Raw genomic sequence first — 21,937 nt, forward strand, 5'->3', positions numbered from 1 at the left:
GGAGAAGGGGGGAGAAATGACCCAAACATTGTATGCACATATGAATTAAAAAAAAAAAATAAAAAAAAATTTTTTTCCCAGATAGGGTCTCTTGAACTGTTTGCCTGGGGCTGATGTCAAACCATGATCCTCCCGATCTCTGCCTCCTGAGTAGCTAGGATTACAGGTGTGAGCCACTGGAGCCCAGATGGATTGACCTTTTAAAGATAAAATTACATAAGGAATTCATACTGATATTTTGAATTCAAGTTGATTATTAAAATTCTGATTTTTTTCCTTGTATCTTCTTTCTTAAAAACTGTGATTCTCACTGAATCACAGTTTTCAGTGGATCTAGAATGACAGCACTTCATATAAGTACTCATTAGTTTCTTCCCACAGTGTTTATACAGCACTCAGAATATCAACAGCATCAATGTGTTTAGTGAAATCAGATTGTAATTATTTAAACAGTTTTATTTGATATCTTGTGTGTTTATTTTTTTGAGATAGGATCTCATTGTGTAACCCAGATTGGCTTTGAACTCTTCGTCCTCCAGCCTCAGCCTCCTGGATGCTGGAATTATATGCCCAGTCTTGAATAATTTTATTAAAGTACCTTTAACATAAACTGTACATATTAAAACCGTACAGTTTGCTAAGTTTGATATATGTACACACTTGAAGACATCACTTCAGTCAAGATGTTGAACATATTCATCACCACAAAAAAATTCTTCTACCTCTTTTTTAGTCTTTCCTTTCTATGCTTCCTCCTGCTTCATTACTCTTTCTAGGTCTTTTTCACTATAGTTTAGTTTGCATTCTCAGAATTTTATGTAGATGGAATTACGTAGAATGAACTCTTTTTTTTTTTTCTTTTTTGATGGGATTAGGGTAGAACTCAGGGCTTCATTCTTGCAAAGCAGGTTCTCTACCACTTGAGCCGTTCCTCCAGTCCATTTTGCTCTGGTTATTTTGGAGATGGGGTCTCTTGAACTATTTGCCTGGGCTGGCCTCAATCTGAGATCCTACCAAGTAGCTAGGATTACAGGTGTGAGCCACTGGTTTAGGATGAACTCTTTATCATCTAGCTTCTTGGATTCAATTTATTTTAAGATTCATCCATGTTGTTGCATGCACCAATGGTCATTCTTTTTTAAAATTGCTTAACAGTAATTTATTGTAGGGCTCTACCGTAGTTTTCTTTATTTTTCACCTGTCGATAGACATTGGGTTATTTCTGTTCAGGGGCTCTTACAAATAAAGCTGCCGTGGACATTTTGCATGGACGTGTGCTTTCTTTTTTTTGGGAGGGGGAAGAGGCAGTACTAGGATTTCAAACTCAGGGCCTTGATGTTGCTAGGCAAGTTCTACCACTTGATCTACACCTTCAGTACTTTTTGCCTTAGGTTTTCATGCTTTTGCCCTGGCTGATTCTTCTCTATGCCTCCTTGGGACAGGGATTACAATTGTGAGCCACCTCCCTCAGCTCATTTGTTAATATGGGGTCTCTAATCTTTGTGCCCAATCTAGCCCCAAACCTGCAAACCTCCTGATTGCTGCTCCCTAATAGCTGGAATTATAGGCATAAGCCACTGTGCCCAACTTCACAGATTTTTTGTTCTTGTTTTTGGTGGTGGTGGTGGTGGTTCTGGGGTTTGAAGTCAGGACTTCGTGTTTGCCAGGCAGGCACTCTACCACTTAAACCATGCCCTGTGGCATATGCTTTCATTGCCAGGATGAAGCCCTATAGACATATGTTTTCATTTCACCTAGGACTGGAGTGACTGAATAAATACAGTTAGTGTGCATGTAATTTTTTAAGTGAAAACGTTTTCCAGGATGGTGTTACCACTTTACATACCCTCTAACAGTGTGAGAGTTCTACTTCCTCCTTTAGTATTTTCATTCTTGTAAATTTTAGACATTTTAATACACATGCAGTTTTTGGTTTTTTTTAATGACATACTGGGGTTAAACTTAGGGCTTTGTGTTTGCAAGGTAGCACTTGCAAGGCAGGTGCTCTACTGCTTAATTTCCAGCTCTTTTTGCTCTGATTATATTTTTTGTGTGTGTGTGATGGTTCAGTTTTCTACATTTTATTTTTTGGCAGTACTGGATTTTTAAAATAATTTTTTATTAGGAAATACTCATTGTACAGGGGAGATCTGTAGTGACAATTCCAATTAGACTTATATTGTACATTATTTACATTGCCCCCATCGTCTCTCCCCTTCAGCCCCCTCCCCACCCCACTTAAAGGATTTGCAAGAGATTATTTAGTTATGTTTCATACAGGTATTTGAAGTCCATCAACCATATACCATCACCTTAATCTCCTTCCTTCACCCTCCCCCTCCCACTGGTACCCCCGCCGCCACACACGCTATGCCTATTCTATAGTCCAGGTTCTTGTTATTAGTATTTAAGTTGATGTTCAAAGGGGTGCCTCAATGTGTGCCCTCTGTGTGCATGCTTTACTTTGGTCTATTCAACCCCTTCAGATACTCCCTCTTACTCTTTACCTCCCACCCCCCATTTTTCAACAGTTTTCAATACACACCTTCCATCCTACACTATGCGGTATTATTGATGTTCTATCATTCTCTTTTCCTTAATCTCTTTTTCCTAGTTCCGTAAAGTAGTTCCACTGTTACAAACATGTTCTACATCTGGGTTTGTATATGATCATGCTTGTTTTTGTGCATATGTTTATCTTTGGATCTGTCTTCCCCATATGAGGGAAAACATGCATCTTTTGTGTTTCTGATCCTGGCTAACTTCACTTAGCATGATGTCCTCCAATTGCATCCATTTACTTTCAAACCCCATGTCATTATTCTTGTGGCTGAGTAATACTCCATTGTGTATATGTACCACAATTTCATGATCCATTCTTCAGTCATAGGGTATCCAGGTTGTTTCCAGAGCTTGGCTATTGTGAATATTGTTGTGATGAACATCAGTGTACAGGTGTCTCTACTGTATCCTGTCTTACATTTCTTTTGGGTAGAAGCCCAGGAGCAGTATCACTGGATCAAATGGCAGTTCTGTCTCTAGTTTTTTGAGGAATCTTCATGCTGTTTTCCATCTTGGTTTTACTAACTTACATTCCCACCATCAGTAAAAGGTTCCTGTTTCGCCACATCCTCTCCAGCATTTGTTGTTGTTGTTATTACCTTTGATTATGGCCATTTTAACTGGGGTGAGATGAAAGCTAAGTGTTGTTTTGATTTGCATTTCTTTTATAAGCAGGGAAGCTGAATACTTCTTCATGGATTTACTGGCTGCTTTTACATCTTCCTTTGAGAATTCCCAGTTTAATTCATGTGCCCATTTCTTCATTGGGGTGTTCATTCTTTGAGGGCTGAGTTTTTTGAGTTCCCTGTAGATTCTGGATATTAGTCCCTTATCAGATGAGTAGCTAGCAAAGATTTTTCTCCCATTCTGTGGACTGTCTCTTGAGTCTGGTGACTGTTTCCTTTGCTGTGCAGAAACTCTTTAGTTTGATGCAGTCCCATTTGTTCATTGTTTCTGTTAAATGCTGAGCCTTTTGAGTTCTGTTTAAGAAGTCGTTCTCTATACCTATCTGTTCCAATGTATTTCCTACTGTTTGTTGGAGTTGTTTCAGGTATTTATATCAAGGTCTTTGATCCACTTTGAGTTGATTTTGGTACAGGGTGAAAGACAGGGATCTAGTTTAAGTCTTCTACACGTGGATATCCAGTTTTACCAGCAACATTTGTTGAAGAGATTGTCTTTTCTCCATCATGTGTTTTGGGCTCCTTTGTTGAAGATCAGTTGGCTAGAGATGCATCAGTTTATGTCTGGATCTTCTCTTCTGATCCGTTGATCTTCCTGTCTGCTTTTGTGCCAGTACCATGCTGTTTTTATTGTTGTGGCTCTGTAGTATAGTTTGAAGTTGGGTATTGTGATGCCTCCAGCATTGGACTGTTTGCCTAGAATTGCTTTAGCTATTTGACGTCTTTTGTGTTTCCATTTGAATTTCACAATTGATTTTTCTGTTTCTGTGCAGAGTGTCATTGGAATTTTGTTGGGGATTGTGTCGAATATGTAGATTGCTTTAGGTAGTATGGCCATTTTCACAATGTTGATTCTACTGATCCATGAACATGGAAGGTCTTTCCATCTTCTGATGTCTTCTTCAATTTCTCTCTTCAGTGGTTTATAGTTTTCGCTTAAAAGGTCTTTGGTTTCTTTTGTTAAATTTATTCTGAGGTATTTTATTGTTTTTGAGGCTATTATAAATGGGATTGTTTCCCTGAGTTCTTTCTCAGTCTGTGCGTTGTTGGTATATAGAAAAGCAACTGATTTCTGTATGTTAACTTTGTATCCCGCTACTTTGTTGAAAGAGTTTATGATTTCTAGTAGTTTTTTGGTAGAGTTTTGGGGGTCTTTTAGGTATAGGATCATGTCATCTGCAAATAAACATAGTTTGACTTCTTCCTTCCTTATTTGAACCCCTTTCATTTCTTGCTCTTGTCTTAATTGCTCTGGCTAGGAATTCCAAAACTATATTAAACAGGAGTGGGGAAAGCAGACGGCCTTGTCTTGTTCCTGACTTTAATGGGAGCAGTTTCAGCTGTTCTCCATTTAATATGATGTTGGCACTAGGTTTCTCATATATTGCCTTTATTATGTTGAGGAACATTCCTTCTATTCCTAGGTTCTTCAGTGCTTTTATCATGAAAGGGTGTTGGATTTTGTCAAAGGCTTTTTCTGCATCTATTGAGAGGATCATGTGGCTTTTGTCCTTGCTTCTGTTTATATGCTGTTTTATGTTTATGGGTTTATGTATGTTGAACCATCCTTGCATCCCTGGAATGAAACTGACTTGGTCATGGAGTATGATCTTTTTGACATGTTGTTGAATTCTGTTTGCCAGTATTTTATTAGAATTTTTGCATCTGTATTCATTAAAGATATTGATCTGTAATTCTCTTTTCTGTTCTCTATTGGGTTTCGGAATGAGTGTAATGCTGGCTTCATAGAATGAGTTTGGTAGTGTTCCTCCCCTTTCGATGTCCTGGACAAGTTTGAAGAGTATTGGTGTTGGTTCTGCTTTAATAAGGTTTGGTCACATTTACCCGTGAATCCATCAGGTCCTGAGCTCTTAATTGTAGGGAGATTTTATTACTGCTTCAATTTCATTTTAAGTAATAGGTCTATTTAGGGGGTTACATACCTTCTTCGTTCAATTTTGGTTGGTTATATGCATCTAGGAATTTATCCCTTTTTTATCTCTGATTTTATTAATTTGGGTGTTCTCCTTCTTTCGTTTTGTCATGTTGGCTAAGGGTTTGTCAATCTTGTTAATCTTTTCAAAGAATCAACTTTTTGTTTCATTGATTCTTTGTATAGTTTGTTTGGTTTTGATCTCATTTATTGGTGCCCTGATCTTTATTATTTCTCTCTCTCTGCTGGTTTGGGATTTGGTTTGTTCTGATTTTTCTAGGGGCTTACGGCACATCATTAGATTGTTTATTTGAGAGGTCTCTGTTTTTTTAATGTAGGCACTTACAGCTATAAGCTTTCCACTTAGCATGACCTTTGCTGTGTCCCACAGATTCTGGTAGGTTGTATTTTCATTTTCATTGGATTCCAGGAACTTTTTGATTTCTTCTGTTATTACTTTGGTCACCCATTGGTTTTTCAGCCGCTCTGATTATTTTGGATACAGGGTTATCACTTTTTGCCCAGGCAAGCCTGGACTATGATCCTCCTGTTTTAAACTTGCCATTGCTGGGATGACAGGTATGCACCACCACACACAGCTTTGTTGTTGTTGTTGAGACAGAGTCTCACAAACTTTTTTTTTTGCCCTACTTGGCCTAGAACTGAGATCATCCCAATCTCATCTCCTGCATAGTTTGGGATGCTAGGTGTGCACCCAGCTATTGGTTGAGATGGGAGTCTCACAAACTTTTGTCTAGGCTAGCCTTGAACTGTGATCCTCCCAACCTCAGCCTCCCACATAGCTAGGACTACAGCATGAGCCACCGGCACCCGACTAGTGGTATCTTACTGTATCTTAATTTGCATTTTGCTAATAACTAGTGATTTGCCAACTGTTTATCTTTTGGAGAAATGTCTAAGTCTTCCTACTTAAAACTTGTTTTCTTTTTATTGAGATTTAAGTACTTTAAAAGTTATTTTAATTCTGAGTACAGAATTTATCAGCTTTATGATTTGCAAATAAGTTTTCACAGTTTGTTGCTTGTCCCTTTTTTCTTTTTCTTTTTTTTTTCCTTCCTCTGAGACTGGGTCTTGCTGTGTAGCCCAGGCTGACTTTAGACTTGGGATCTCCTGAGACAGAGGATTATAGGTATGTACCACCAGGCCCTCTGTATCTTACCTTTTTTTAAATTTATTCTCTTAGCTGTGTGTTTTGAAGAGTAAATATTCTCACTTTGATGACCTCCAGTTTATCAGAAAAAAATTTTCTATGAATCATGAGTATTTTTTATTACTCTGTTTATCTTGTTGGCTTTTGAGCTGTTAACTCTTTAGTTTTTTTGTTTGTTTGTTTTTAGTGGGACTGGGGTTTGGGCTTCATGCTCCACTATTTGAGACACATTTCCAGTCCTTTTGCTCTCGTTGTTTTGGAGATGAGGTCTCATGAACTGTTTACCCAGGCTGGCCTCCAACTGGGGTCATCCTGATCTCAGCCTCCCAAGTAGCTACGATTACAGGCGTGTGCGGTGCCCGCCCACTGTTAACTCTTAATTGTGTTAACTTAGTGATTGCTTTAGGGTTTACAATATACATCTTTAACTTATCACTGTCTGTCATCATTTGCTATAATACTTCTTTTTGCATAAAACCTTCCCACAATCTATGTCCATTTCTCCTCCTCTGGCCTTTGTGCTATTATTGTCATACATTTTACTCCTACATATGTTTTAAGCCCCACACCACATTGTTGTTTCCCTTTAAGTAGTTGATTATCTCATGATTTTGATAATACCAAAAGTCTTTATATTTACCTGTATCATTATTTCCTGTGCTTGCTGTTGTTTCCAGTGTTCTTCCTTCCTCTGTGAACATCGAGTTTTTCATCTGCTATCATTTTCCTTCTGCTTATAGAACTTCCTTTACCACTTTTGTTGCTGTGCAGTCAGATGAATTCTTTCAGCTTCTTTATGTATGAATAAGTATATATAATTTTCATTTTTCAAAGTTATTTTGGTGGGTGTTCAATTCTAGTGTGACATTTTTTCTTTAAGTGTTTTAAAGATGTTGCTCTATTATTTTCTAGATTGTATTGTTTTCTATGAGAAATGTGCTATCCTCCTTATCTTTGTTTCTCTGTATGTAATATGTCTCTTTTTTTCCCTTCTGGTCGCTTTAAATATTTTCTCTTTATCTGTAGATTTTTTTGTTGTTCATTTTGTTTTATTTGCCATATTGGGAATCAAACACTCTTACTACTAGGCTGTATCCCCAGCCTTATCCATAGTTTTGAGCAATTTGATTATGATGTGTCTTAATGTAATTTTCTTTATATTTTTCTCTTTGGGATTCAATAAGTTTCTGTGAACTTACAGTGTATAGTGGAATATTACACATAGAAGTAAACCAGCATTTACCTGTATGTACCAATATAGATAAATTCTAAAATCACAGCCAGTATAAGAGAAAGCAGGTTGTATGCAAAAGCCTAATCAGTGTGATACCGCTTACGTAATTTTTTTTTTTTTTTTTGTAGTACTGGGGTTTGAACTCAGGGGTTTGTTTCTTCAAGGCAACTTCTCTTAGCACTCTACCTTCAGCCCTTTTTGCTCTCGTTATTTTAGAGATAGGGTCTTGCTTTTTGCTTGAGCCAGCCTGGACTACAGCCTTCCTGTTACAGGCTTTCCACAGTCATTGCTATGTACCCCACTGCATGCACCTCCACACCCAGTTATTGGTTTAGATAGCATCTGGCTAACTTTTTTTAACCTGGGCTGGCCTCAAAATGTGATCCTCTGAATCTCAGCTTCCCAAACAGCTACAATTACAGGTGTGAGCCACCAGTTCCTGGCTTATAAAAGTTTTAAATTCAAAACAATTGTATGTTTTTATAGACACTGTCATGTGTATCAGAACTTGAAAGTATGAATATTAAGAATTCATATGGAAGCCAAGATAACAGTTAACTGCAGAGATGGAGATATTCAGGGGAAGACAGTCTTTAGATACATTAATAGCATTCAGTATCTTAATAAAATGGAAGTGCTTTGCCTGAACAATGACTACATTACTGTAATTTCTATGTTTACAAATATTTCATATATATATCACTAATTTGATAAAAAAAAAGTCAGTATAGTTTCTTATAGCTTCTTTATTCCCATAGATAAAGGATCTGTTTCCTTTAAAAGTAGACTTGAACTTTCATTGCATAGTACTCTCCCATCCATTTTCCTTGGGAGATACATTCTAATACCCACAATAGATGACAATGGATGGATAGTACTGAACCTTACATACATTCTTTTTTCCCTATATGCTCTGTAGTGTTGTTACATAGAACCAGAGTTAATCTCTCCTTCCATGTTTTATGCCCTGATGCCTCCTTTGCATTACTACTTTTGTGCTTTGGAGACATTATTAAGTAAAATATGGGTTACTTGAACACAAGCATTGTTATAACATGACAGTTTCAGATGGCTAGTAATTAACTAACAGGAGGGTAGTGTATATAGTGTGGATAAGCTGAATGAGGGGATAAATCACGTCCAAGGATGGATGGAGTGGGAAGACCCAAGAATTCATCATGTTACTAAGAATAGCACTCAATTTAAAACTTATCAATTTGTTATTTTGGGAAATTTTCACCTATTTTCAGAATAGGTGGTTAACTGAAACCTGGGAAAGCAAAATCACAGATAAGGGGGCAAGGGTTGTACTCTCCAAAATGAGACTCCATTGAGATTGTGTGATCTATGGGGCCATTCTCTTTCCTCTTAAGGCGCCCTCAGTAATTTCACTTTGAAGTATCTCAGGAGACACATTGCAGGTTTTATGGCATTTAATCCAAATAAAACAGATCATCCTGGGTAATTCCCTGTTGTTCTCCTTTCTTTTTTTTAGTAATTTACTTGTTACATATCTTCCAGAATAAAAGGCATTTGTCATGCTGGCATCTGATTTTTTTCTTTTGACAACCAGCTTGGCTTCTATATCTTGAATTTCATTTTATCATTTTTGAAATGTTGTCAGGTAGGTGCCCTTTGTCAGACCCAGAAATCATTTAGAGCTAACAATATACAGGTTTTTCTTAAATGCCCTGTCAAAGCGCATGGCCTTTTTGGATTGGTGATTTGTAGAACTTCTTCAGAAGCCTTTCCTTCCCATTCCTATGGGAAGAAATAAAAAATCCTTTTGTCAGCACTAACTTTTTTTCGGTCTCATGTTCCAAGTCTTAACTGTATTAAGGTCAGTGTGTTACTCATAAGACAAAAGGAAAGGGAAAAGGTAGGGAATGGAAACAGTACTCAACATTTTTGTTTGTGTTCCAAAAAGATTTTAGATCATTGTTTGTATATTACCAGTTTCAGAAAACTTCTGGATACACATATTTCTTCACAACAAGTAAAATCAGACCTAGAGCATTTACTTGATACATAGTCATTCTTTCATTTTGATGATATTTATTTTTCTGTCAGGAAGCTATAGTTTGGGAATTTTCTTGTTCCCATTAAAAACAAATATTCTGGAACAATGTTATAGGATTTTTCTTTACCTTCTATAGATTATTCCATCCTCAAGTTCAGTCAGTTGCATTTTTTAAAATTTCTTACTTTCTAACTAGGTTTAAGTTATTAAAGGTTATCCCTTTCAACAAACACCTATTGTATTACAAGTGTTTGGGGGAAATAATAGTGAAACAAAACATATGAGTATGTGCATATAGAAACAGCTAAGAAACTAAGTGGCTTATTTTTGTATATTTTTAAACTCTTTCTTAACCAGATTTATAAGAAATACTCTCTCCCAACTAATGACTAACTGGCCAGGAGGGGAGTTGGAAGGAGGATGGGACATACAATACTGAACCAAAGGGCTTGGTTTCTTTGAAATATCGTTGTGACCTGATGCTGAAAAAATATATCCAGGGGGTTTCTTAAATATAGTTCTAGCTCTGAAATACATACATACTTAATGAAACCAAAATTGAGTGTTTCTAAAGCAGGCTGATCTGCTTATAATAGCATTTCCAAAAGTAGAGTTTTTGTGGGTGTTCCCCATTAACTTTCCTTCTGTGTCCTTATTGCATATTCCCCTTTCCATAGACTTACCAAGAGGAGCAATTTATAATGAAAAGAAGAATCTTGTGAAATGTAATTGTGGTCATAAGGGTCCTTGGAAGGTATGGAAAGAAAGCTTTGTAATTGTTGCTTCATAGAATTTCATGGTTCAGAGAAAGAAGCCTGGTGTATAGTACAAAGAAGACATACTATATTAAGTGGCCAACAGACTTTAACTTCTCTTTGTATTAGTTTTCTGGCTTGAAAAGTGATGGTAACAATTCTTCCCATGAAAATTGTACATCAAAAGCCCTCACTATTCATTTATTTCAATCATTCAGCTAATTTATTAGCATAGTACTAGACTCTAATGGTTTCTGCTCTTGTTAATAATTAATGAACATTGTGTCAGGCCTTATTCTGACAGACTTATTCTGCTGTCAGACTGCCTAAATCAGGGTATGGTCTGCATTGTAACATACTAGAATTTCAACCAATGTCTCTAAAAAGAGAATGAAAAGAAAAGTTGAAAAAAAAAAAAAGACTGTTGCTTAATTATAACGATAGTAGAAAGAGGCACAGCATTTTTACTTGAATATGATTGATTCAAAAGTTTTTCCAGTAGCAGGCATAATCTCATAAGATGATACTTAAAAACTTCTGAACAAATGAAATGATACTTATGTTGGGTGAAATTAAACTCTCTGAAAAGGCTGTAAATTTTCAGAACTTTCTAGGATTTACTATAGATTTCTTCCTTACTTATGTTGGGTGAAATTAAACTCTCTGAAAAGGCTGTAAATTTTCAGAACTTTCTAGGATTTACTATAGATTTCTTCCTTTAGATTTCTGAGCAAAAGCACCCTTAGAACCAAAATACCCAAGTAATTTGTGAGTTTGTGTCTGATTGTTTTTGTCCTAGGAACATAAAAGTAGGATCACATTTCATTTTTTATAATTTGGGAAGTAAAACAAGAAGGTAATATTTTTGTGCAGGTGAAAATAAGCATCTATTAAGGGTGATGAGGGTAAAAGTTGGGATTCTTGGATTACAAAAGATCAACTCACAAAAAGAATTTGTTGGCTCACAAAATCAGACTCTAAGATGGATAGAACTAGAAACTAACCTTAGATAAATTTGAAGCAGAATTATTATTATCAAGATTCTTTTTCTGCAAATTATATTTATTTTCTTGAGTTGTTTTCTCCACATACCAAGAGGCAGCTCTCCATCTACATCCTTATAACTCTTCTTTAACCAAAGTGGAAAGGGACTTTCTCCATCTTGTTTTCTTAGGCTGAGTGCCAGTGGCTCATGCCTGTGATCCTAGTTACTCAGGAGACAGAGATCAGGAGGCTTGAAGCTCAAGGCCAGCCTGGACAAAAAGCGAGACCCCCATCTCAGAAATACCCAAACCAAAAATGGACGGGTAGAGTGGCTCAAGTAGTAGAGCGCCTGCCTAGCAAGTGTGAGGCCCTGAGTACCATTTAAAAAAAAAAAAAAAAAGGAAAAAGTCCTAAATCTTTTTGGGTGATAGGGGATGTGATCTGCTTACCAGCAGAATAAGATGGGTCGGAACACTGATTGAGAAAACACAAGTAATAGCCACTCGAAGTGGAAATTGTTACTGTCAGTGCCAGGAAAGCATTGTCTTCATGGAGGAAGAGATATTACGCATGATGACGGCAAATGTCACATTCTGTTGTTGCTGCCTCCCTGACCTAGTTCTCCTGTCTTACCTCCATCTTTCCCCTAAGTAGTGTGGTACTTCTTGTACGGGGAGAGTGCTCAAGTTGAACAGTGGCCTGGACCCTGCAGAATAGTTTGCTGAAAATTCTACTTAGCACTGCTGTCAGGTTCATTTTGTTCCTAACTCAGATTAACGGCTTCTTTGTGTGATGGAATTGTATTGCTTCCTTTTTTCTGTCTGTTTCTTTTTAAAATTTTCAAGACTATAACTTGCATAGTTGTAGAAGAAATTTAGATCTCAAGGGAAAAGATGTATCTAAGTCTCAATTGTAGAGACAAGGATCCCACTGCTCAGAATTGTAGTGTTACTATACATGCTGATCTTTAGAGACTTTATTATAGAGCAAGGTACCAGTAAAATTCATTTCTTGATCACATGTGGAATATTTAAATTCCAAATTTCTACAATTAAAAAATTCCAAATTTCTACAATTAAAAAATACATAGTTAAAGTGATCATTCCACTAGGCCACCCCCCCATCCAGGATTATTTTGGCATAAACTTTTACTGTGTACAATTTTTAGGCAGGCATACTATGGCTTGAGCCACTCCACCAGCCCCTTGTGTACAATTTTTACAAAGGAAAATCTGCATCAGTCTTTAAAATTACAGTTAAAAATTACATCACCTGTACAGCCAGATGGCGTTCTGACACTCACTACAAGTATTCTAGGATTTTTTTCTAAAGTAACTGGCTCACATAAAGCCAGCTTTTTCCCAAGTATGCTCCTATCCTTTTATCTTGGTTTTATTTTAATTGTTGCACTTATGTTAACATTATAAAGCTAGAATGGAGAATTTATAATTTTGAGGATTAAGCACATTGAATATTTTAATTATTCATAGTTGCACAAATTAGTGGGTTTCACTGTAACACTTCTCTACGTGCGTATGTTGTGTTTTGATCACATTCACCCTTCACTCCTCTCTATAGTCTTTCCTCCTCTACCCTCTTCCCTGTCCCCTTTCTCAGCTGGAATAGTCCTAGATTGGAGAATTCAACTGTTCCAAAGTTTCCCATGTATTTCTTCATGTAGGTCTCACTTCCTGATGCAGGGACATTCACAGTAATGCCTTATTAAATAATGGCATTCAAGAAATTTACATTACAGGCATTCTTTTATTTTGAAAAAAGTTTGACAAGAATGGCAACTACTTAACTGATTTCAGAAAAATCAAGTTTAAATAGCATTCTGGATTTCATACTGGCTCAGCAAAAAACAGAAATTTTTTTTAAGAAGTTCTTCATCTTACTATACAAAATTTAAATTTCACATAGAAGAAAAGGTTTACTTTTAGCCTAGTTTACCATAATTAAGCTGAGAAAATATGGGATGACTAAAACCTTGCAGAACTGTTATTGTGACTCATTAGGTATAGATGTGAGTTTTTGAAAAGAAGTTTTCTTATATATTTTTAGTCTTCCTTTAATACAGCCTCATATCTATAGACCTAAGGGTTATAATCAAAGGAATATTGAAGGAGGAAAAATGTGTGTTGTCTGTTTTTGTATGAGAAAATATTGGAGTCCTGGCACCTGGGCATCAAAAGGGATGCTTTAAATGACCTTTGATATAAATCAGTCAAAAGCCTATATAGATCCTGAAGACACTTCTCTACATCCCTACTCCCAACACCCATTTCCAAATAACAGAAAAGTAAAGGAGGGACTTTGAAACATCTTCATTTTTCTCAAAAAAGAAATGGGACCCTAATTAAAATAAAAAACAAAAAACCCTACTTTTACAAAACAGTGGTGTCAGGGAAACAATTTCAGAAATCCTAACTGTTGGCAGATAATCATTTCTATTCTGTTAGAGAATAAGAAGCACATTTTTCTTCCAGAAGTTTCCTTGTACAATACATAAGTAAGACACTGTGGGGGCCCACAAGTGATAGGATGGAGGCTGCTCCTTGTTTCCATGCTTTATGTTGTCTAGCTGTGACTTGTATATTGCAGTACCACAACCCATTTAGGCAGCCTTAATGCTAGTAGGTGTTGTTCTTCTTCCAAGTGATTGAGCTTCACTTGAGCCAACTGCTTGTATTTCAGTTTGGGTTGGGATATATAATTCATCTTAACAATGAGATACCAACATATAGGTTATTTTTGTTGTATAGTCTCTGAAGGTAGTTGCCAAAAATGTTTTGATTGTAGGATATTTACTTTTTTGGTTATGGGAATTTTTTAGTTCTTTATATTTATTTATAATTGACCATGCTCCTAAATATAATTGTTTCTTTTAGAAAGGTTTAGTAAGTGCATTTCATCTTTAAGTGTGTATTTAACTTGATTACTTTGATTTATCACTAAACAAATGAAATGCACATCTTTCTACTTACATATGTATATTTACTGTTTTCTTGATTTGAGTCATGCTAAGGTACTGGGAGAATTGGTTAAATACTATTATTTGTTGGGTGACACCCCAGTTTTATATATATATATATATATATATATGTATGTATGTATATATGTTTATGTATTTTTTTTTTCTTTTGATGGGATGGGGGTTTGAACTCAGGGGTGTTATACCACTTAAGCCATATCTCCAGTCCATTTTGCTCTGGCTGTTTTGGAGATGGGGGTCTTACAAACTATTTGCCCAGGCTGTTCTCAAATGCAATCCTCCCCATCTCAGACTGCCAAGTAGCTAGGATTATAGGAATGAGCCACTGGCAACCAACTGTATTTCAGTTATAAATGAATTATCCTTACTTAATATAAGTAAAAATCTGTGATAATGGAAAACATTATTATTTTAAAGCAGGCAGAATAATTTTTGCCTTGAATAACTAGTAGTATAATACTGCTTGAAATTACATATAGATGTGGGAGTATTAGGTATCTTATCTGATGCTGATATGGTTATAATGACAGATATTCAGTACGTTCAAGTAATATAATTGATTTTAAATTTTAACAACTAGGAAGCCATTGAGGATCTGTCATTTTCACTTGTGATTCCTGCCTATGTTAGTCTTCTTGACAGATTAAATATCTATTTTATGTTCTAGAGAATGTACCTTGAGTTTAAATTCACCAAGTTTAAATTAAACCTTGGGTTTAATAACGATCTTACTCCTTTTTTTTTTTCCCCTGTTAGTGAATGTTTCACAAGGTATACAATACTAGTTGACAAAAGTTTGTTTCTTGGCACTTTACAGAATGCCAATTCTGTCATTTCTGAAAGCGTTGACTGATTTTTAATAGATTAAACTTATTTAGAACTGGAAATGATTAGATCCAACACTGTGACATTTTCCTTTCGTAGATATACAAACTGTAGCTTAGCTAATACAATCCTAAAAAGTGTGCACTAGAGCCTTTTTTTTACTCCTTTATCTGCCACAGGGCAAACTGTAAGTAAATTATTAAAATAGCTAATCCAATTTGTGGGTCAGAGTTCTTTTGAAATGAAGTAGTTGCTCATGTCAGATCTTTTGTAATAACACTTGAGTAAAGTTCTTAGGCTTTTTATTAATTGTCATAAAAATTGTACAGACAATATAGCCTTATGTGTTCAAGAGGGGTAGAAAACAGAAATTATTGTATCCTAATATTAGAAACTGTTATGATAGTTATTAATCATCATTTACCATAATCATATAACTAGAAAGTAAACATTTTTGTAAAAGGTACTAGCATAAAATGTAGGAAAGGGGAATAAAGATGACATTGAATACATTGAATACATTTTCCTTCCTCAGTAAGGCCACATGTGTATTGTTGGATGAATATTTCATTATTTAGCCAATCACTTATTTTGGAAATGCAAATGTTTTTCCCAACTACTTTTCATAATTATGAAAGTTTTGCAATACCATTCTTGGTTATAGTCTTACTTCATTTGAGTGTTTCTGTAGTAAAAATTCCCAGAAATAGAATTGGTAGGTCAAAATGTCTAATCATTTTTTTTTTTAAGATTTAGGTGTATACATTGCCAAATTACTTTCTAGAAATGTTGTGGTAATTCACACCTTTCATCATTGGAATAATTTTTGCCAAGTCCATGAGAAAAATAATAGCTCAATTTAATTTCAATTTCCTTTTATTAGTATAGCAGAGCACTGTTTTTCTTACTTTGTGTTCTTTTAAAAAATCAATGCTTTGTTTACATACAATAAAATTCACCCATTTTAAGTGTACAGTTTGACTAATTTTGGTAATTATATACAATTGTGGAACCACCACCACAATCAAGACATAGAATGAGTCTCTCACCCTAAAAAAGTTTCTTCCCACTCCTTTGCAGCTGGTCTCCTCTCCCACCTGCAACCTCAGACAGCCATTATCTGCTTTCTGTCACAGTGGTTTTGTCTTCTGTACAGAAAAGTCATTTTCTAGACATTTGTCTTTTCAAATAATTGTAATCATAGTCTTTTGTGTTTGATTTTTACTTAGCATAATATTTTGAGATTCATCCATGTTGTTTTTTATTAGTATTTCATTTATTTGTATTAGTGAGTTAGTTATATTTTGTAATATAGATGTGTTAAAATTTGTTTACCCATTTATCACTCAATGGGTATCTAGATTGTGCTAAATTTTTATATTACAAATCATGTAACTATGAATATTTGTGTATAAGTCTTTACGTGGGTATATATTTTCATTGCTCTTAGAAATAGAGCTGCTAGATCACATGTTAAGTGTATGCTTAATTTCATAAGATAGTGCCGTACTGCTTTCCAAGAAGTTTATACAATTATGTTCCCACTAGCAATGTATGAGAGCTCAGATTGCTTCACATCCTAACATTTATTTTCAGTCTTTTTTCTTGTGAACTCCTGTTTTGTTAGAATAGAGAAACATGCTTACAGTGTGATTAGTACTAAATATGTCTGTCTTTTTTAAGTGTAGCCATTCCACGACACACATTCTAGTGTGTAGTGAAATCTGGATTTTGATCTTAATTTTCATTTCTCTGACTAGTGATGCTGAGGTTTTTTTTTTATGCACTTATTGGCCATCTGTGTATCTTTTATAAAGTTTGCAAATCTTTTGCCCATTTTTTAGTTGGATTATTTGTTATTCTGGATACAGGCCCTTTGTCAGAGGTATTTTAAAATATTTCCTTCCATTTTGTGGCTTGCCCTTGTATTTTCTTAGCTATATATTTGGAAAGAGCAAGTGATTTTAATCCTGTAAGGTCCATTTCAGCCTTTTTTTTTTTTTTTTTCCCTTTCTTTTATACCTTCTTTGTGTCCTAGCTGGGAAATACTTGTTTAACACAAAGTCAAAAATTTTCTCCATTTTTTTTCCTGAAAATTTAATAGTTTTAACTCTTACATTTAGGTCTGTGAGGTAAACTTCATAATTTCATTTTTCTCCATATGGATATCCATTAGTTTAGCACTGATTGATATATTTTGTTTCATTGAATTACCTTAGCTCCTTTACTGAAAATTAGTTCACATGTAAGGTTTAGACTTTTTATTCTGCTTCATTGATGTGTCTATTGTTATATCATACCACCTTGATTTCTAACTCTTGAAATCATGTGATATTAAGTCTTTCAACTTTGTTTTTCAGAATTGTTTTGCCTATTCTATTTCTCATTTTTTGGGGGGGGGATGTGATAAGATTGCAAAGTAAATTTAGCAGATTTAGAAAATGTAATGAATAAAATTTCATTTATCATTACAGTCTGACCAGCATTTTCTCTCTGTGGTTCATACATTAGACATGAGTCTCTTAGGACATCAACATTGTTGTATTCTTCATAGCTTCTAGCACCTAGCCGTAAGCTCATTGTTTGTAGAAATAACAGTTTGTGGGTGGCTCTTATATTTGTGTTTCTTACATAGAGTAAACCATAGCCTCTGTGGGGAACAACTTTGTAGACTATAACAACCTTTCCATAGTATTTGTTCCTTTCTGTACACTCCTTCCCATATCTTTGGAAGGAAAGATGGCAAAAAAAATCAAGTATGGTGAAGTAGAGGGAAGTTATGTTTTGTTACATACAATTCCTACTGATTCTTGCAATTTTATGTATAGTGTTTAAGATGTCCTTTGAGCTTTTCTCTTTCGGCTCAAAGGAGACCAAGGTTCAACTTTCTTCAGTCATCCTGAATGCAGGTTCATCCTACACCAGCCGTCTCCACCATGCTGCTCAAGTTCAACCCCAACGAGATCAAAGTTGTGTACCTGAGGTGCACCCACCACCAACGAGGTGGGTGCACATGTCTGCTCTGGCTCCCAAGATGACCCCCACTTTCTAAAAAAGGTTATTGCTGATGACATTGACAAGGCAACTGGTGCCTAGAAGGATCTGAGAATCCCAGGGAAACTGACCATTCAGGTTCAGATTGAGGTGGTGCCTTTTGCCTCTGCCCTGATCATCAAAACCCTCAAGGAGCCATCAAGAGACAGAAAGAAACAGAAGAACATTAAACACAGTGATAACACCTTTAATGAGTTTGTCAGCATCTCCTGATAGATGCAGCACAGATCTTTAGCCAGAGAAGTTTCTGGAACTATTAAAGAGATTCTAAGCACTGAACAGTCTATGGGTTGCAGTGTTGATGCCCATCATTCTCGTGACATAATTAATGACATCAACTATGAGGAGTGGAATGCCTAATTAGTTAAGAAGTACAAGAGAAAATATTTTAATAAAAGATCAGTTGACATCCAGTGGGCTTCTAAAAAAAAGTATGTTTTCTGAGGAATAAAAAGAATGAGTCCTGTAGATTGTTCCTTGGAAGTATAGAGTTCAGTGAACCAGCTACCATTAAGATCATGCATTATATGCTGTTTTACTATGAGTTAAAAATTTTTGCACTCACTTTCTAAGATTGTGCCTTACCCCTTTTTCTGAGCTTGAGAACTTTTTCTTTATTTGGCTCAGTGTAGGGCCTAACACTTACCAGGCAGGCACTCTACCACTTGAGCCACGCTGCCAAGTTTTTTTGTCTTGGGTATATTTGAGATAGGGTTTTGCAAACTTTCTGCCCCAGCTGGCTTCGAACCTCAATCCTCTGCGTCCCCAAGTGGCTAGGATTATGGGTGTGAGCCACCAGTGTCCTGCAGCTTTGGAACTTTAGCAATGTGAAAATTTTTGTTTGAAAGTTATTTATATTTAGCCATATACATGTGAGCTGTTTCAGATAGTCATATAAAAATTTAAAGATTAAGGAAATTTTTTGTTTATTTTTAGATGAGATAATGAATTTGAAACTATGCTGAATTTTATACTTTATATGGTTATCACAGTGGTAGGGAATCAATGCATGAGTGATGAATTTTTGAAGTCAAATTCTGAAATAAATACTTTTGAAAACAGGCAAACAATTAATAGCTTCTTAAACTTAGCAGGTGCTGTTTCTATAGTTTTTTGTTGTTGTTTTTGACTTTTTTCCCTTCCCAGTACTGGGATTTGAAAGAGCCTCACACATAAGACAGGTGGTCTACCACTGCAGTCCTCTGTAGTTTAAGATCTGATTCAAGTTTATAATTTGAAAGTGTAAAAGATTTTTAGACTAAAGTACCAAGAGAAATAGTTTCAGAATTGATAATTTCTTTGAAAAATTTATTCTGAGCACTTTTTCAGCTATTTTTCTGACTCATACATTTGTCATTTTGCTGTATATACTATTCTATTATTGGTTATAGTTGCTATCAAATAAGTGAAACACTTTATAATTCCTTTTCAACTTGAAAGAAATTCCTTGTTGACCATTTGTCTAGTGATAAATATGATTCCTGCCCGATGCTCACTTTATTATTTACTGAAACCTAGTATATTTTCTAAGGGCAGAGCAGGGATTTTGAGATATTGCCTTGGATTAGAAGTATGTCAAACTGATCTTCTAGTCTCTTTCTCAATTACATCTTGGCAATTTCTCATTTTCTGGTTTGTTTCTTCTGGGGATTTGTGACCTGATTTAGAAATTGCTATATATAAACAATCATTTTTTACTTTATCAAAGGGGGGCAATCAGTGGAAGAATGGGGCTAGGTTTTAATTATTTTATTGAATGGTGTAAGTGAAAGTTTTCAGACAGACTTTTTTGGCAAGTACACTTGATATTTCCTGGCCTCTTCAATCTGATTGTTAGTTTCATTCTTTTTCCTGAGGCGAAACTGACAGTAAGCAGAGCAAGTTTTTCAAGGAGAGATTCAGAAATTGGGATCCACAAGGATTGTAGTTATTTGTAAGAGGGAATGGTAATAGCCTTGAAATATTTTTAAGTGAAACCCTGTAAGCTCAGAAAAGCTCACCTCCCATAGTATTTTTAAATAAATAATAAGAGACATATGTTATCCTAGTTCTAAATCCATTTTAAGTTTTCTTATGGCCACCTTTTCTCAAACTCACTACTAAAACTGTTGCACCACTGAATCCCAATTTTAGTTCTACTTGACCTAGTAGCCTTCCTTTCCTCAGGTGGTTTTCTGTTAAATGTTCAGTTCCTCCATAAAATGCCAGGCCACAGAGCCTTTTTGTGTATATCAACTATATTCTGTATGACTGTCTCTCATGCTACCTTGAGACTTCACCATGGCACACAGTTTCTATTATAGAAGAAGGGAAAGAAAATAGGTATCTTCTTTTACCTAACGCTGTCCCAAAAGAGGATTTAAAATCCTTCTGTCATGTAATATACACCTGAAATTCTAGCTGTGGTATATAACAGGTAGCTTCTTTAATATGGCTAATGAGCTATGGCTGAAGCAAAAGCATCCCTTTTTGCCTGAGATTTATAGTTTAGAATTATATTAATCAATACATTTTTTAAACTGCTAATAAAATAGTTTAAATTGCTATTTTACCTAAAGGTATGTTTCAGATCTAAACGTGGTATGGGTTTTTCATCTCTTCTAGGTAATTGTTTTTTCCAATGGGAGAAAATATGGATTCTTTAAAGTGTTGCAGATTTCATTTGGTGGTTTAAAAAAAAATGGGTTTGGAAAAAAGTAAGATTTCAGCCATCAGATAAATATGTGATGTTTGGGCAGCCAGATTCTCACCCACCCTTTCTAAAGTGAATTATAAAGAAGGCTTAATGGTTCACCCTAGGTTGGCCACAGAAGAAAGCCTTTGTTATCTCATGTGAGCAGCTTTTGAGCCAACCCCATTTCCCCAGGTGAGTTTGGAGTAGCTGTTGTTAGCTAATTATAATCACCCTACTCATTCAGAACCATTCTGCTCCCTATGTCATGCCAGCAGGCTTCTGTGCCCAGAGTCAAGACTACAGTCCTGACTCAGAATGCTAATATATGTATTTTTTTCTGCATATTTGTTACTACTGTTGATAATTTACTTAAGTTCCTTTATTGCTCTTTTACTCTTTTTTTTTTTTTTTTTTGGCAGCAGTGGGGTTTGAACTTAGGGCCTCACACTTGGTAAGCAGGTGCTCTTACCTCTTGAGCCACTCCACCAGCCCGCTTTGTTGCTCTTTTAACAATAATTAAAAATTGGGGATTAATTACAATATTTGCTACTGCATTTTTCCAAACATGTTTTTCAAAAACTTATCCTGCCCCAAAAGTATCAATATTATGGTTGGAGAATCTAGCATGAAATACATAGAATCTGTGTAATACACTGTGCCTATTTTATTGAAAATATGCCTCAACCAACATTGATTTCATTTTTACATTTTTAGAATATTCTTGCATATTCAGAACTTATTCTTAACTAAATTCTATTACAGAATGTGCCTTATTTATATGAACAAATAGTGTTTTCCTGTGTATTACTATCTTAAAATCATTTCCAATTCATGAATGGTGAAGATACATAAGATATTTATCCTAAAACTTCTTTTGTAAAATTGAAATATGTTTTTCTTACCTATACCATGCTTACATGCTGGTGTATGTATTTCAGATAACAACAGGGAAACAAAACTCAGTAAATATCTAGAGCTGTATACCAGAACACTTGAGACAATGCCTCCTTTCAAATAAACCCAAAATTAGTTGCCCTCCGCAGTGTA

General features: G+C 35.5%; 1 protein-coding gene and 1 pseudogene across 1 annotated transcript in view; both read left to right on the plus strand.

Moving 5' to 3' along the window:
* Nlk (nemo like kinase) overlaps positions 1 to 21,937 on the plus strand; it is a 145,055-nt gene that overhangs the window by 41,056 nt on the left and 82,062 nt on the right. The window lies entirely within an intron of this gene.
* Positions 1 to 21,937, plus strand: part of LOC141413796 (large ribosomal subunit protein uL11-like) — a 35,116-nt pseudogene continuing 13,179 nt past the window's right edge.

Source organism: Castor canadensis, chromosome 11 (genome assembly GCF_047511655.1).
Source record: "Castor canadensis chromosome 11, mCasCan1.hap1v2, whole genome shotgun sequence".
NCBI classification, from domain to species: Eukaryota; Metazoa; Chordata; class Mammalia; order Rodentia; family Castoridae; genus Castor; species Castor canadensis.